The following is a 16,655-nucleotide window of genomic DNA, read 5'->3' as shown; positions in this document are numbered from 1 at the left end:
TATATGATAAAAAATAGACCTGCAAGATTGTATTGGTCGAGTGTGACAGGGACACCAATAATTGAGACTAGAGAGATTTATAGAAGGCAGTAGTTACTACTGTGTGTCTATTGTGCGATTAGTGGTATGGTGGAGAGACCTACCAAGAAGGGACGTTGGTCTCGGGAAAGTATAGTAGGGAGATCCATAGAGCATTTATGTAAAAGGAAGATGAGAAGTGTTGTCTTCAAGTTGGTTTATGTTATGGTAGAATTTTGTTGGTGATAAGTGGTAACAAAACACTTACATCAATAGGTAAAAAGTAAATTCGGGGCATGAGTTGGACTGACTCATGTTATCTCATCCCTTAATGGTCCTAAGGACATGTGGGGACCCGAACAACTTAGTACCTGAAAGACTTGAAAACATGGCTGACAAATGACTTGAAAGTCTTGTTAAATTTGTTATTTATCATTTAATAATAGTCAGACACTATCTATGTGAAAATAAATAGGTCCCAACCTCACCAAATCTAGCTTTATTTCTTGTCACAAATAAGAAACAAACAATGTAATGATTAAATATGAAACATCAATCTTAAAATAACACACATCAAAGTAATATCGCTGCAATGTTACAATGAAAAATACAAATATAGAACCTATTTTTACCTGAAGTTGACATATAGTAATCTTGCATGATCAATGGAACATGTTACCAAAATAAGAGTCCTAGCGTATTTCAATTTCCCAATTCTCATCTTGGTCCTCATTTTCTAATTTGTGAACATGATCTTCTCTAAATGAACTGTCATTATGAGCCTCCAAAACATTATGTTCTATATCAAGTTCATTAGAGAAATTTGTTATATTGTTTTCTCCCCTTCTATCACAATCTGATCGCCAAAGAGTTAGCGCTTTTTCATATGGAAAATTTTCAATGTCATACTTTGTTACATATAATCTTAAACATGTATCCACATGTTTATCAAGCTTGTTCCTTAACTTTGACTTCAAGAATGATAATGCACTAAACATTCTCTCATCCTCCACTAATCCCAAAATCATGGTTTGACACAAATCTGCTAATTTGAAATATTATAATATGTTTTCTTGCAGGTATTGGCTAGCACTTAAAGTAGTCCATAATCTTGTTATAGTACCATTTTCATTAGGATTCTCCAAAAAAGGATATTGCTTCCACATTGTTTCAGCAAAGCGTCCACCTTGTTGATACAATTTTGATGAATCTAAAATACCTTCAATTTGTTCTCCATGTATTGAGACTTTCTTGCAAAAATGGTCTACTAAACATTTTTTTTTTTTTTTTAAATCAGCTTTTAAAGTTCTTGGACATTGACAATTGTTCCAATATTGAGGGTATACCACACACATGGCCTCCAACAATTCATCTCGAGGAAATCGTTCTCTTATCTCTAATGATAGTGATCTTGCAATTTCTATCAAATTTTGTCTCACTGAAATCACAATATTATCAAATTGGTCTCTTGACATGGGGCAATCTTTGGTGATTCGTCCTGTCTTACTAATATAATGAAAGGGAACCATATACCCACGCACTGTGATACATAGTATCCCTTTTTCATCAAACGTCAAAAAAATTTCAGTATTTTCTATATTGATGATCTTAGTCCAACTTTTAAACTCTGGACCAATAAAAGAGTCTGGCATCATATACAAATTATCCAATGCAAGACATGCTAACTTTCTCGCATTTGTGTATTCCGCAATATACATTGTGCGATTCTGAGACATTTTCATGAGGACATTCATTTCATGTAGCATAGGAAGAATTCCATCCAATGTCAATAATGTCTCTATATTAGTTAGTCGAGAAAGAAGATCTTGAGCTTTGTCTACATTGTAGCGATTTTCATACATCAACCCTACCAAAGATTTGAACTCACTAAATAGTCTTTGAGCTGGTCCATTTAATGAGATCCATATTGTATCAACATCTTTCTGTAGTTTTTTTCCATCCGTAATACCATCTGCAAATTGTTGAAACTCTAGATATCGTTTGGGACTACGAGACAAGTATGCATGAGTCTCACATACAAGATCTTCAACTTTTGAAACTGATGTAAACTTGCTTACTATTTTAAATGCTAGATTCATCCTATGAGCCATACAATGAATATTAAGCATATATGATGAAGTTGATAGTTGTAGCCTAACACAAAGGCCATTCCTTTGTCCTTGCTTTACCGCTGCTCCATCTGCTCCAACACATACCAACTTTTTTGCAATCATTAATTGATCCATACTACTTTCCTTCAATCCATTAAGAACAAGTTCATAAATATTTTCAGTTGTAGAAGTCTCTCTCATCTTATTAATCCCAAGTAGATAGGAATTCCTAATATGGTCATTAACCATATAAATTCTCATGCAATTCCATGAATTATTATCTATAGCCGTAACCTCATCTAAAGACAATGCCAAAAAACTAACATTTGCAATCTTCTCTTTCAAATCATCCTTTTCTACTTGAGCTAGATATCCTACCCATCCCCAACCACTGGTTACAGACCAATGAGAAGATGGAAAGTTTGGCACTTGAAGAAAAGATAGTAATTTCATGTGATCTGGATAATCTGTTAGAGGATGGCCTTTAAATAAGATGTGAAATACAGTGCCCAGTTGTATAGTCTTGGATAACAAACTTCTTTCCATCGTCTTTTCAAATAGAGATATTACGGTTCCTTTGTCTGCCTCAAGTTTCCTCTTACTTAATAAATATTTTTTATATTCTTCTGCATATTCAACATGTCGACATTCCTCAGAAGATTTCCATCTAACAATAGATTTCTCTTTACCATTTACAATTTTCTTTTCATACACCTTTCCTGCATGCTTTTGTACCGTATCTAGCTTCATCTGAAATTTCACTACCTTTTGAGTTTTCCAACTACACGCAATGCATCTAACTTGTCGGAAAACCTCGTTCTCATTTGGTAGGAGGTATTTTTTCAATAAATGGAAAACTTGAGACCCAATTTTCTTGGAATCGTCTCCCTATGGCCCACTGGCCTCTTTTCCTTTTCCGCGAATGGATTGTATCACTTTCGAAGGAAAAATCTTTAACATTTTCATCACCAATTTCTGTTGAAACTGCATTTATCTCACCCTGACAACTTGAGGAACCTATTATTTCATCCATCGTATGGATATCAAATGCATTTCCACAAGAGTTAACCTCTCTCTCAGTAACAGCTTATTCAAAGGAGCTTGAATCATGAAGAGAATGTGTATTTTTGGATGGAGCCTTCTGAAAGTATGATAATACATATGTTTGCCTTGATGGTTTCTTCCCATGATTATATTTTGACATCTCACTAAATATTCCACAAGTAAAATTTCAAATCGATCTGCAAACTTGCATCAACAGTTTCCAAGCGTTGAGATATGCTTCATATAAATTCACTTGTTCATAGAAAATAGAATTGTACTTTGCAAAAGAATTGTTGAGTCAACATTAAAAGAACATATATCAGAAATTGAATTTTGAGGCAAAATGGAATTTCACAAAAATGATTTAACAATGATAATGGGAAGTTATTAAATTTTAAGACATAAAATATAATAATTTATTTGTATAACATTGAAACAACATCACTTATGCGATCGGAACGAAAAATGTCTCAGGGCGGAGAACGAAATAGGTTTTTGCTCCCTGGCTTGGATTTTGCTCAAATGGCGCCGCCGCGAGGCTGGGGTTCCTTGCCGCAACATGCAGGGACGGTGTCCAAGGCGAAAATTCCTTTCGGAGTGGATTGTGTAACGTATGGGGCAGTATTGTGCCATTTCAGGTGGATTTTTCTCTATCTTTACCTCAACGGAAGACCAGGGAGCTCCTCGGTGATGGGGGTTTTGGTCCTGCTACGGAAACACTTGTTTTTTCTCCCCGGACAGATTCCTTGATCATTAATGGTGTGGAGTTAGGGTTCTTGTTCTTGGTCCACGATGTTTTTCTGCAGAATGGGCATCTTGGGGTTGTTGCCTCTGCTTCCCACAGGGGAGTGCGGGCCTGGGTTGCTCTTGTTCCGGCAACAGTTTTTGTTAAAGGCATATGCAGGGTCATTTCTGGGTGGGTTTCTCTGGGTAGGAAAATCTGTCTCGGCTCAGCGGTGGTCAAGTCACAGGCTCCCTGCCTCCAGTTCAATCAAAGCTCCGGGAAAGGCATACCCGAAACAATATTGTCCTCTAGTTTCAAGGATGGTACTGAAATTAAGAGGCTAGTAAGTACCCCCTGCTTTCAAATTTTCATAAAGCCCCCTGTTGGGACATCACTTATATTCTGGGTAAATAAAGCAGATAGTGTGATGATTCAGAAACAATGTATCACGCAAAAAACTGGATACCCTATGAACAAAATTTTTTTGTTATACATAGGTAGTATATTACAACCACAGGATAATCATCTCCTGCAAGATTATCATATCCTATCAGATTCCACAATAATCCTCGATCTGAGGCTCAAGGGAGGAGCGACGACACCCAATAGACCCAAAAATGCAAGTGGGGGAGGGGGAAGCAGCTTTGCAAAAGACACAAGAACAAAGTAGAAACCTGCAAATGGGAGACAATCATTCAAGAATATACTTCAAGGGAAAAAATCAGTCACAGAACCAACCAAACAGGGAGGGTGTTATAGCCTTACAGCTCTAAGCATGAAATGTCACTAAAACAAGGGATCCTAAGTCCCTAAAGGTGTTGTTCCAGCTCCTTAAGAAACAAGGTCAACAAATTACAGCTTCTCCCAGAAGTTCTCCACCAAAAACTGCTCAGAACTAGTCAAATCAGGATCATTTCAGCTGCTCCACTAGCTAGCTACGTTACAAAGCACCCAAATACACTGGCTAGGTGTGTTGCAACGCACTTGAATGCACTACCAGGGTGCGTTGAGCGGGAAATGACAAGTGGCAGAGTCATTCCACGAGGTGGAGAGACAATGGAAGCTTCCAGAATCTTCTCCAATGACACTTGCCTCACTGAATTCGACCAGTGATGAGTAAGAGGCTCTCAGTCTCCAAGTGGAAGCAATAACTCACAGAGAGAGGCCACTAATCAATTCATGAGCTGACTCATCCTCTTTGCATACATCTATATATGGATCCCTCACCAAGAGATCCAGAGGCTGGAATTTTGTACATTGCAAAGAATTGTTGTTGGTTTTGAGATAGAGATCAGAGTATTGGGTGATTTATGCTTTGTTGGAGGTGAAGAGGGGATTCCTTTGTTGGGGGGTTGATGCTGGATCAGGAATCATCGGTTGTAACTCCTCCTGGACCTTCTTGTCATATCAATAAAACTATTTGAGTTTCTCCTACATGCTTGTGTATCAATGATGTTTTGTTATATTTGCATGTTTAGCTTAAATCTGATCCTAAGCTATTTATGAATATAAATCCATGTCTTTGTGTAGTTTTCCTCTTCTGTGATCTTGCAGGAACTTGGTGAAGCTGGGCAAGTGAGGGAGCAGGTAGCTGGAAGCTGTCAAAGAGGAGAGAGATTGGATCAAAGGACTAGCGCAAGACATAGGTTGGTTCATCCTATTCCTCTTCGTTTATAGTTCATAAAGAAGAATACGAAAGTAGTTTTCTCTGTTTGTTTCTAAGGTACTGTCACACCTTAGTGGGATAGGGGCGTTCTGAGTAGACACTTTTCCCGTTAACAAAATGGCGACTCCGTTGGGGATCGTGTCTAGTTAGTTTGTTTGTGTTTCTCTTGTTGTTTGTTTCATAAACACAGAAGTAGCAATCGAACTGCATTTTCCATTATCAAATGCAAAGTAGACACCTGCTACTTCAATCCATTCACTGGATTTGTTTATGATTTGAACAGTTGATTCACAAATGATCTGATTACCCTTTGTGATAGCTCTTAGACCTCCTTTAAATCCACCCTCTGATTGTGCATTACTGATTGCTTTTACTCGGCCAAAAACCATAGATTAAACTGCAAACCGTGACCCAGAACCCGGATAGAATTCTCGTTTCTGCCCCAGCGCAGGTGCTGTGAAGAGTTTCTGCATTTCAGCGCAGTTCCCGAGAGGGCAACCTGCGTTGCAATCCAGTTTCTCTGTGTACCAGGTGCGTTGATCAGCTTAGCCCTGTGCAGCTGAGGTTCTTTGCTCATTTTTTCCAGTTTTGTCTCTGATTTTTGCAGCCTGTGGTCAGTGTGTGTGTCTGTTTAAAAACCCCTTTTCTTTGCCTTAATTCCACCTCAGTTGTATAAAAGAAACTGTATTTGTTTTTGTGTGTTTGTTGCATCATTTACAGTTTCCCATTGCAAAAGTAGAATAGCCATACTGTCGTCCTTTGATTTAGATCTGTCGTAAGTGTCGATTTTGATCTTAGGAGAAAGTTTATTTGTTGTTGACAGTTGATTATGCTTTTACTTTTGCCTTTGGCTTGAATTTGTGAATTTCTAGTGTCGAAACAAGTGTTTACTTCAAAATCATAAAGTGTCATAATCGTCTCTACCTTTTGATTTCGAAAAGAAGCTTGTTTGTGTTTTTCACTTGAAAACGAATTCAAATTTGTACAAAAACTTTCTTTTTAGGCATCAATATTAAGAAAGTGAAAAGCAAATACATGCACATGTGCATTTGCATATTGACAGTCTGTTTGGCTTGATTTAGGAAAAGTGCATTTACAGTGTGCTCTTTTCTCTTTGAGAAAAGATTGTGTCTTTCTTTTCCCCTTGTAGCTAGGATTTTCATTGCTGAAAAGAGATAAAAGCTTGCTTATCATCTTTAGATTGCATTTTAGGAATTACATCTACATCTCGTGGTGAACCCAAAAGGAAAACTTCATAAGAAAGATCAACCTAAAATGAATTCAATGAACTTAACAACGCTTTGTAACTTAACGCGCAACATCTAGAGGTCTAGGCTAGAGACGTATTCCGGCGTCATAAAGCCTGGTAACTGTTGTCCTCACTGATGGTTGGGTGATTCCTCCACTTTGAGACGATAAGTGCCAGTACGGACTTGTGCTCCCACGTACCGTCGAGTATATATTGGGAGACCCCTATAGGCTTAAAACCTTTTATCCATAGGAAGCCGTGTCGGTCGCCCTACTGATCACAATGCACCGAACACAGCATTCGGGAAGATTGGCTGCCGTACCGTAAAAAGTATTCTGCAGTTTTGCGATTGGTTTGGCACTCCCTCTACCTAGACCTCCAGAGCAGTCCCTTCCGTTCCTTTTCAGACTCCTTAACAGAAAAGGTCCATCTGAGCACTTGTCACTTCAGGCTCATTAAAAATCGAAGGAGACTAGAGTCATCTTTTGTTTTTTCTCGACTCTTAAAAACTGAAAAAACAAGTTGTGTCAAAGCGTGTTAAAATTTATTTTAAACGGAATATTCATCCCCTTTTCCTACGTTGATCTTTGGGTTGAGAAAATGGAGCCTACCAACCAAGGAATTCCCTTTGGTGGAAATCCTAGTCCCTTCTCCTATCATCTATGCCTCTATGCCTTTATGTACTTCAGTAATATTCAAATTTTCTTCTTCTATTATTTTTGTTGCTATCATCTGTCTACATAGCTTTGCGTATGATGAGAATAAAATCTATTGAAGAAGACTCTACAACTAACTTTTTCCTCTATTACTTCATCTTAGGAATAAAATCTAACGAAGAAGACTTTACAATAGCTTTTGCTTTTGCTTTATATGCCACGAATAATACCCTATAATAACTCTTATCTTTGTTGCTTTTCCTCGTATGCCTATATGTTGCATTTGGATTTATGTGGCATTTATGTAAATGATTATTAAATGAGTGAACACAATCTAACTATCATGCTAAATTGATTATTTTTACTTGATGAAAGATTAAAAAATACAAATAAAATAATAACAATTTCCAAATTTCCGATATTAACTTTTTTATTTAGTTTTTAAAATTATAATATGTAATATAATTTTAAATTTAATTCTTTAATTTTTTGATTTAGTTATATGGATAGATGTGTTTATTTTAAAATAAAAATTTTAGAATTTTAATCTAATTATTAATAAGTATTAGGTAAATAATATTCATAATATTATACACAAAGTAAAGTTAAGATTTATTTCCAAAAGAGTTATATTATTTTTATTTTTTTAATTAAATCAATTAATTAAAAGAATGTCATATGAATAAGTGTTATTTGGAGTGAGTTATGATTTTTTGGGTTTGTTGTATTAATAAGCCATGTTATTGTAACAAAGTCTATTTACAAATTAAGAATCCCCATGGTAAAGTAGGGGGTAAATCTCCGTGGTTAAAAATCATGTTCCCTATTTTTTAAATGTGTATATTTGATTTATATATTAATTATTTTTATAATAATAATAATAATAATAATAATAAAGTTAATTTTTATGATTTTTTTGTTTTAACAACCTAAGATGTATAATGAATTAAGTGTTTTGATGCTTATTATGGATTGATGTCTATCAGGTTGCACTTGTTTTTTAAATTGAAATACACAATCTAAGGCTTAAATCTATTTTTAAAGTAAGTGCTACATATGTTTAATTTATTTTAAGTTAGTATAATTAATATTTACATTGATAAGTGTGTATATTTTATCATTAGGCAGATGGCATGGATTTAGCCTCCACGTAATATTCTAGAATATATATATATATATATATATATATATATATATATATATATATATATATATATATATATATATATATATATATATATGAAATTAGGCACTTGATATTACGATGACAAAGAATTACATAGACCAAAAATCGTTTGCTACTAGTATGCCCAAAGGAAAACTAGACCAATAACATAAATTCAAAGTTTTGAAGTTTCTAAGACCTAACTAAAACATCTAATATACAAAAAATCATATAAATAGGTTGGTTACTCCAGTCCCCGACGTACAACAATAGAGTAAAACAAAAGGAATTGTTAAAACTATAATTAAAAGACCAATAAATCATAGTAGCTAGCAGGTTGAGTCTCTAGGCATTTGTGTTTAGGCACTTGATATTACGATGACAAAGAATTACATAGACCAAAAATTGTTTGCTACTAGTTTACCTAAAGGGAAATTAGACCAATAATACAAGTTCAAAGTTTTGAGGTTGCTAAGACCTAACTAAAACATCTAATATAAAAAATTCATATAAACAGGCTGGTTACTCCAGTCCCCGACATACAGCAATATAGTAAAACAAAAGGAATTGTTAAAACTATAATTAAAAGACCAATAAACCATGGTAGCTACCAGGTTGAGTCTCTAGGCATTTTTGTTGGCTAAGCACCCTCATCATCTGAGGAGAAGGAGATGCTGGTCGATCTCTTGGCTGGAGTGGTTAGCTTGTGATATATGCCATCATTCTTTTCCTTCGATTCTGCCAATCTAATGTAATTCTCTTGTTGATTATTTGCACAATCAGTGAGAACTCGACCCATGAGTATTTTGGTGTGCCAATAAACATTGACAACTTACATGTACCAAGAGAAACATAACTGAGTTGAGGCCCTGGTGTTAGGGATCAAATCACGAGTGGTTGCATTAACACAGTGATTAGGGATGAAACACTAAAGACGACACACCTTTTCTTCTCCATGTTCAATTTCTTGTTAGACTAATTCAGGAATCATGATTTCCTATTACCGAGCCATAAAGTCTTGAGTATGAGCTTGGACATGGACTTGAGAAGTGGAGGCAACATGGTGATCCATTTTCTTAGAGATAGATGAATTCCCCCACAGACATCCTCTTTAATTAAACATGTTTATAACCAACATATAACCAGATAAATAACAAGGAGAGAACAACCATTTAAGCCACATAATAATAAGTACATTTACTCATAAAAACAAGAGGAACTTATCTCTTATTAACCATATGAAAAATTCAACCAAGTCAAGGACTTCCACATACCACCCGACCATAGATTGAGCTAAAGAAAATCTTTCTTTCAGCGAATCACCCTTCTCCCATATTCCAAGCATAAATGTGGGATATAATGGGATAAAACCATCCATAAACAACCAAGGGAATCCAGAGGTTAAACCACCCCCGCCCTCACCATATCATGAACTCACCTAAACCGATCCCAAGATCACAAAACGAAACCGAGCTTGGATTCCTGAGAATTCCTTCCTTGTCCATTGAGGAATTTTCATGTCTCCACCCACATGTTGATGGATTCTCAGAGAAATCTATCTCCACCCCCAAACCTTGGGATTTTCCCAAGACCACCTCACTCGGATCCAAAACCTTTCAGAAATCCAAATCTCAACTGAGAAATAATCTTATCTCACCATGGTTATCCGAAAATGGCAAGGCAAGGTTGAAACCACTATCAAAAGCCGAAAAAATCCATGCCACTAACAACAAAGAAACCAAATTACACACATGAATATTTCATGCATGTCAAAACCAGCTAGGAAACCATACATGTGCAATCTGTTACCTGCAAGTATTCCTGCAAAAGCTACCTTATCCAACCTTTCCTTGCTCGATCCCTACTTTCCTTTGCTTTCCTTGTCCTTCCTTTGCTTCCTTGCTTTTCCTTCTCCTCTTGGTTCTCTTCTCCTCTCTAAGACTAACTCCAAAACTGAACTGACCAAAGGCTACCAACTGATGCTCTGATGTCTTTTTATTATTGATGCCTTTAATTTCTTCATTTTTCGATTATTTTCCTTCAATTTTCTCCTCACATACAATTGTTACCTTTCACCTCCCTTTTCTCCTAATTTCTTTTATTTTCAGAAGAAAAAAAAAAATGCCAATTAATCCCACTTTTCCCTTCCAAAACCTTTGCCATTACCTTTTCCAATTTCCCCTTAGCCATAAACACACCAAATGATGCCCACTAGGATATTTTTCCCAACATTCAGCTTGGAATAAGTGTCCCTTGACCTTGGTCTTACTTTTCCTTTATTAACTTTTATTACATGAAATTTTAACCTGGGGTTGTTACAGACCCCTCCCCCTTAGGGGGGCACTGTCCTTGGTGTTCTATGACACCTACAACTAGAAAAAACACTGAAAACCAAAACATAATGCCCATGGAGCTTTATAACCCAACTCATTGCATTATTTACAGTAAACAACTTGCTCAAAAGCAAAACCACCATGACAACATGACAACCATACTACTTATTGGAGCTTTATAACACAACTCATTGCAATATTTACAATAACAACCATAAATAATATGTACAAATACCAAAACTTATTTTCCACAATCGACAAGCAATGAAGGATACATAGCCTGCATCTGATTAGTCATCTCCCACGTAGCTTCATCGGGCCCAAAGTGCTTCCACTGCACTTTAACTTGCTCAATTGCTCTGTTCTGGAGCATGAGTTGTTTCCGCTGCAATATGCACTGAGGTTCTAGCTGGAATTCTCCTTCTAGTTCAACTTGCAATATAAACCAATCAATAACATGAACAACATCCTTTACATATTTTTGAAGTAATGAAACATGGAAAATGTCATGGAATTTCATTGTCGGAGGCAGTACAGGTCTGTAGGTCACTGGTCCAATCCTCTCAAGGATATCAAAAGGCTGACAATAATGTGGTGCTAACTTGGCACATGATTCAGTCTTCAAAGAGCTCTTCTTGGGCTTGATGTGTAAATACACATGCTCCCCAACCTGAAGCTCCTTAACTGCGTTGTGCTAGTATGCATAGATCTTCTCCATGTCATGTGATTCCTTTAAATTCTTCTTTATAACCTTCATTTCTTGTTCCATGTCTGCCAACATGTCCGGTCCAATAAGTACCCTATTCACTGGATCACTCCAACTGATGGGAGTATTACAACTCCACCCATACAATGCCTCAAACGGGCTCATCCTCAATGACTCCTGATAACCGTTGTTGAAAACTTAACCAATGGAAGGTACTCCTCCCATCTCCTCTGCTGATGCATCACATACATCCTCAACATATCCTCCAAAATCCTATTGACCCTCTCTATCTGTCCATCTGTTTGTGGATGATAAGTTGTACTAAAGGCCAACTCTGTCCCCAAACCTGCAAACAAATCCTTCCAAAACTTGGAAGTGAAATTAGCATCCCTGTCCAACACAATGTTCTTTGAAACATGTTAGGCCCCTATACTACTAGTGTAACCCCTTATTGTTATTAGTATAACCCACTTATTATATTGATGTACCCATCTAGTGCCCATATTGTTACTATTGTGCCCCATAGAAGCCCATTATTGTTATTATTGTGCCCTTACATTATTATTGTTATGTCGGCTCTGATTATGTTATGACCCCTTAGATCCTATATACAGAAAGGAGGTATTTTCATTTGTATCATCCAAGAATTGTTCATTTATGTAATGTAAAGGAGGCTGCCCCCTCGAAGAGGCTGAATTCTAAGGCGTTGATCTATCTTTTCTATCTTTTCTTGAGCTGGTTTCATAACATTTGGTATCAGAGCTTTGGATTCTAGGGTTTCGCTGCTCCAAATAGGTCATCGTGGCATTTTCGCTATAACTTTTTTTCTGTGACATTTCAGAAGTCGCAAAAAAACCCATTTGAGAAGAAAGTGCACTGAACCTTGGGAACGAATTTCAGAGCTTTTTGCGTGATATTTTCGGAGTTATGATCTGAGGAAGTTGGTTTTTTGCAGACTCCTAAATTACATTCAAAACAGGGGACCTGGGGAAAATGGTCATAACTTTCTCTCTGGGGATCGGATTAAAATTTCGTAAAAAGGTGTAGAAAGAGGACGGACTGTAGTTTCTTGTATGCATTTTTTTAGATCCAAAGGTTGAAACAGTGAATCGTGGAATGTCGTACAAGTTCGCTCTACTGAGCTAGTCTATAATCAGGTCATCTTGGGAGATTGTGCATAACTCCTTCTTGGAGAATCCAATTTGGATCAGAATGGTGGCATTGCAAAGAGGACACAGAGGGCTACTACAGGTCACAATTTTAGAACATAAAGATCTGAAAGTACAAAGTTACAATCGTTTCAAGGTCGAGCTCCTAAAATCAAGAAAAAGCAAGATGAGGAAGTTTGATGGCAAGGATCTGGTAAATTGGATACTTCAGATGGAGCAATATTTTGATCTACATGGTGTACAACTGTTACAAAAGGTATGTATTGCATCTTCATATTTAGAACCAGATCAATTTTTATGGTACAAAGGGCTTTGTTCTCGTAAACAACTTGTTACGTGGTCAATTTTCACGGAGGAAATGATAGCACATTATGAGGATACAAAGAGCAACACCTTCTTTAGAGCAACACCACAACAATTGGAAAGAGTAAAAGGGCTTTGTGACATAGTGGAAAGCAAAATTATTGAAACCAGAAGCGTACCCCTCACAACTATAAAGATGGAAGTGTTGTTTCTCCTAGCCTTCCACAACCTACAAGGGTTACACCACAACAATTGGAAGAAAAAAGAGAAAAAGGGCTTTGTTACAATCATAAAAACAAGAGGAACTTATCTCTTATTAACCATATGAAAAATTCAACCAAGTCAAGGACTTCCACATACCACCCGACCATAGATTGAGCTAAAGAAAATCTTTCTTTCAGCGAATCACCCTTCTCCCATATTCCAAGCATAAATCAAGGATATAATGGGATAAAACCATCCATAAACAACCAAGGGAATCCAGAGGTTAAACCACCCCCCCCCTCACCATATCATGAACTCACCTAAACCGATCCCAAGATCACAAAACGAAACCGAGCTTGGATTCCTGAGATCTTCCTTCCTTGTCCATTGAGGAATTTTCCACTCCCACCCACATGTTGATGGATTCTCAGAGAAATCTATCTCCACCCCCCAAACCTTGGGATTTTCCCAAGACCACCTCACTCGGATCCAAAACCTTTCAGAAATCCAAATCTCAACTGAGAAATAATCTTATCTCACCATGGTTATCCGAAAATGGCAAGGCAAGGTTGAAACCACTATCAAAAGCCGAAAAAATCCATGCCACTAACAACAAAGAAACCAAATTACACACATGAATTTTCATGCATGTCAAAACCAGCTAGGAAACCATACATGTGCAATCTGTTACCTGCAAGTATTCCTGCAAAAGCTACCTTATCCAACCTTTCCTTGCTCGATCCCTACTTTCCTTTGCTTTCCTTGTCCTTCCTTTGCTTCCTGCTTTTCCTTCTCCTCTTGGTTCTCTTCTCCTCTCTAAGACTAACTCCAAAACTGAACTGACAAAAGGCTACCAACTGATGCTCTGATGTCTTTTTATTATTGATGCCTCTAATTTCTTCATTTTTTCGATTATTTTCCTTCAATTTTCTCCTCACATACAATTGTTACCTTTCACCTCCCTTTTCTCCTAATTTCTTTTATTTTCAGAAGAAAAAAAAAAATGCCAATTAATCCACTTTTCCCTTCCAAAACCTTTGCCATTACCTTTTCCAATTTCCCCTTAGCCATAAACACAACAAGTGATGCCCACTAGGATATTTTTCCCAACATTCAGCTTGGAATAAGTGTCCCTTGACCTTGGTCTTATTTTTCCTTTATTAACTTTTATTACATGAAATTTTAACCTGGGGTTGTTACAGACCCCTCCCCCTTAGGGGACACTGTCCTTGGTGTTCTATGACACCTACAACTAGAAAAACCACTGAAAACCAAAACATAATGCCCATGGAGCTTTATAACCCAACTCATTGCAGTATTTACAATAAACAACTTGCTCAAAAGCAAAACCATCATGACAACATGACAACCATACTACTTATTGGAGCTTTATAACACAACTCATTGCAATATTTTACAATAACAACCATAAATAATATGTACAAATACCAAAACTTATTTTCCACAATCGACAAGCAATGAAGGATACATAGCCTGCATCTGATTAGTCATCTCCCATGTAGCTTCATCGGGCCCAAAGTGCTCCACTGCACTTTAACTTGCTCAATTGCTCTGTTCTGGAGCATGAGTTGTTTCCGCTGCAATATGCACTGAGGTTCTAGCTGGAATTCTCCTTCTAGTTCAACTTGCAATATAAACCAATCAATAACATGAACAACATCCTTTACATATTTTTGAAGTAATGAAACATGGAAAACGTCATGGAATTTCATTGTCGGAGGCAGTACAGGTCTGTAGGTCACTGGTCCAATCCTCTCAAGGATATCAAAAGGCTGACAATAATGTGGTGCTAACTTGGCACATGATTCAGTCTTCAAAGAGCTCTTCTTGGGCTTGATGTGTAAATACACATGCTCCCCAACCTGAAGCTCCTTAACTGCGTTGTGCTAGTATGCATAGATCTTCTCCATGTCATGTGATTCCTTTAAATTCTTCTTTATAACCTTCATTTCTTGTTCCATGTCTGCCAACATGTCCGGTCCAATAAGTACCCTATTCACTGGATCACTCCAACTGATGGGAGTATTACAACTCCACCCATACAATGCCTCAAACGGGCTCATCCTCAATGACTCCTGGTAACCGTTGTTGAAAACTTAACCAATGGAAGGTACTCCTCTCATCTCCTCTGCTGATGCATCACATGCATCCTCAACATATCCTCCAAAATCCTATTGACCCTCTCTATCTGTCCATCTGTTTGTGGATGATAAGTTGTAATAAAGGCCAACTATGTCCCCAAACCTGCAAACAAATTCTTCCAAAACTTGGAAGTGAAATTAGCATCCCTGTCCAACACAATGTTCTTTGGAACATGTTAGGCCCCTATACTACTAGTGTAACCCCTTATTGTTATTAGTATAACCCACTTATTATATTGATGTACCCATCTAGTGCCCATATTGTTACTATTGTGCCCCATAGAAGCCCATTATTGTTATTATTGTGCCCTTACATTATTATTGTTATGTCGGCTCTGATTATGTTATGACCCCTTAGACTCCTATATACAGAAAGGAGGTATTTTCATTTGTATCATCCAAGAATTGTTCATTTATGTAATGTAAAGGAGGCTGCCCCCTCGAAGAGGCTGAATTCTAAGGCGTTGATCTATCTTTTCTATCTTTTCTTGAGCTGGTTTCATAACATTTGGTATCAGAGCTTTGGATTCTAGGGTTTCGCTGCTCCAAATAGGTCATCGTGGCATTTTCGCTATAACTTTTTTTCTGTGACATTTCAGAAGTCGCAAAAAAACCCATTTGAGAAGAAAGTGCACTGAACCTTGGGAACGAATTTCAGAGCTTTTTGCGTGATATTTTCGGAGTTATGATCTGAGGAAGTTGGTCTTTTTGCAGACTCCTAAATTACATTCAAAACAGGGGACCTGGGGAAAATGGTCATAACTTTCTCTCTGGGGATCGGATTAAAATTTCGTAAAAAGGTGTAGAAAGAGGACGGACTGTAGTTTCTTGTATGCATTTTTTTAGATCCAAAGGTTGAAACAGTGAATCGTGGAATGTCGTACAAGTTCGCTCTACTGAGCTAGTCTATAATCAGGTCATCTTGGGAGATTGTGCATAACTCCTTCTTGGAGAATCCAATTTGGATCAGAATGGTGGCATTGCAAAGAGGACACAGAGGGCTACTACAGGTCACAATTTTAGAACATAAAGATCTGAAAGTACAAAGTTACAATCGTTTCAAGGTCGAGCTCCTAAAATCAAGAAAAAGCAAGATGAGGAAGTTTGATGGCAAGGATCTGGTAAATTGGATACTTCAGATGGAG

Source organism: Pinus tabuliformis, chromosome Q (assembly GCF_031772625.1).
Source record: "Pinus tabuliformis cultivar Carrire ecotype Pingquan chromosome Q, CPIR1, whole genome shotgun sequence".
Classification (NCBI taxonomy): Eukaryota; Viridiplantae; Streptophyta; class Pinopsida; order Pinales; family Pinaceae; genus Pinus; species Pinus tabuliformis.
Note: the sequence above shows the minus strand (reverse complement) of the source record.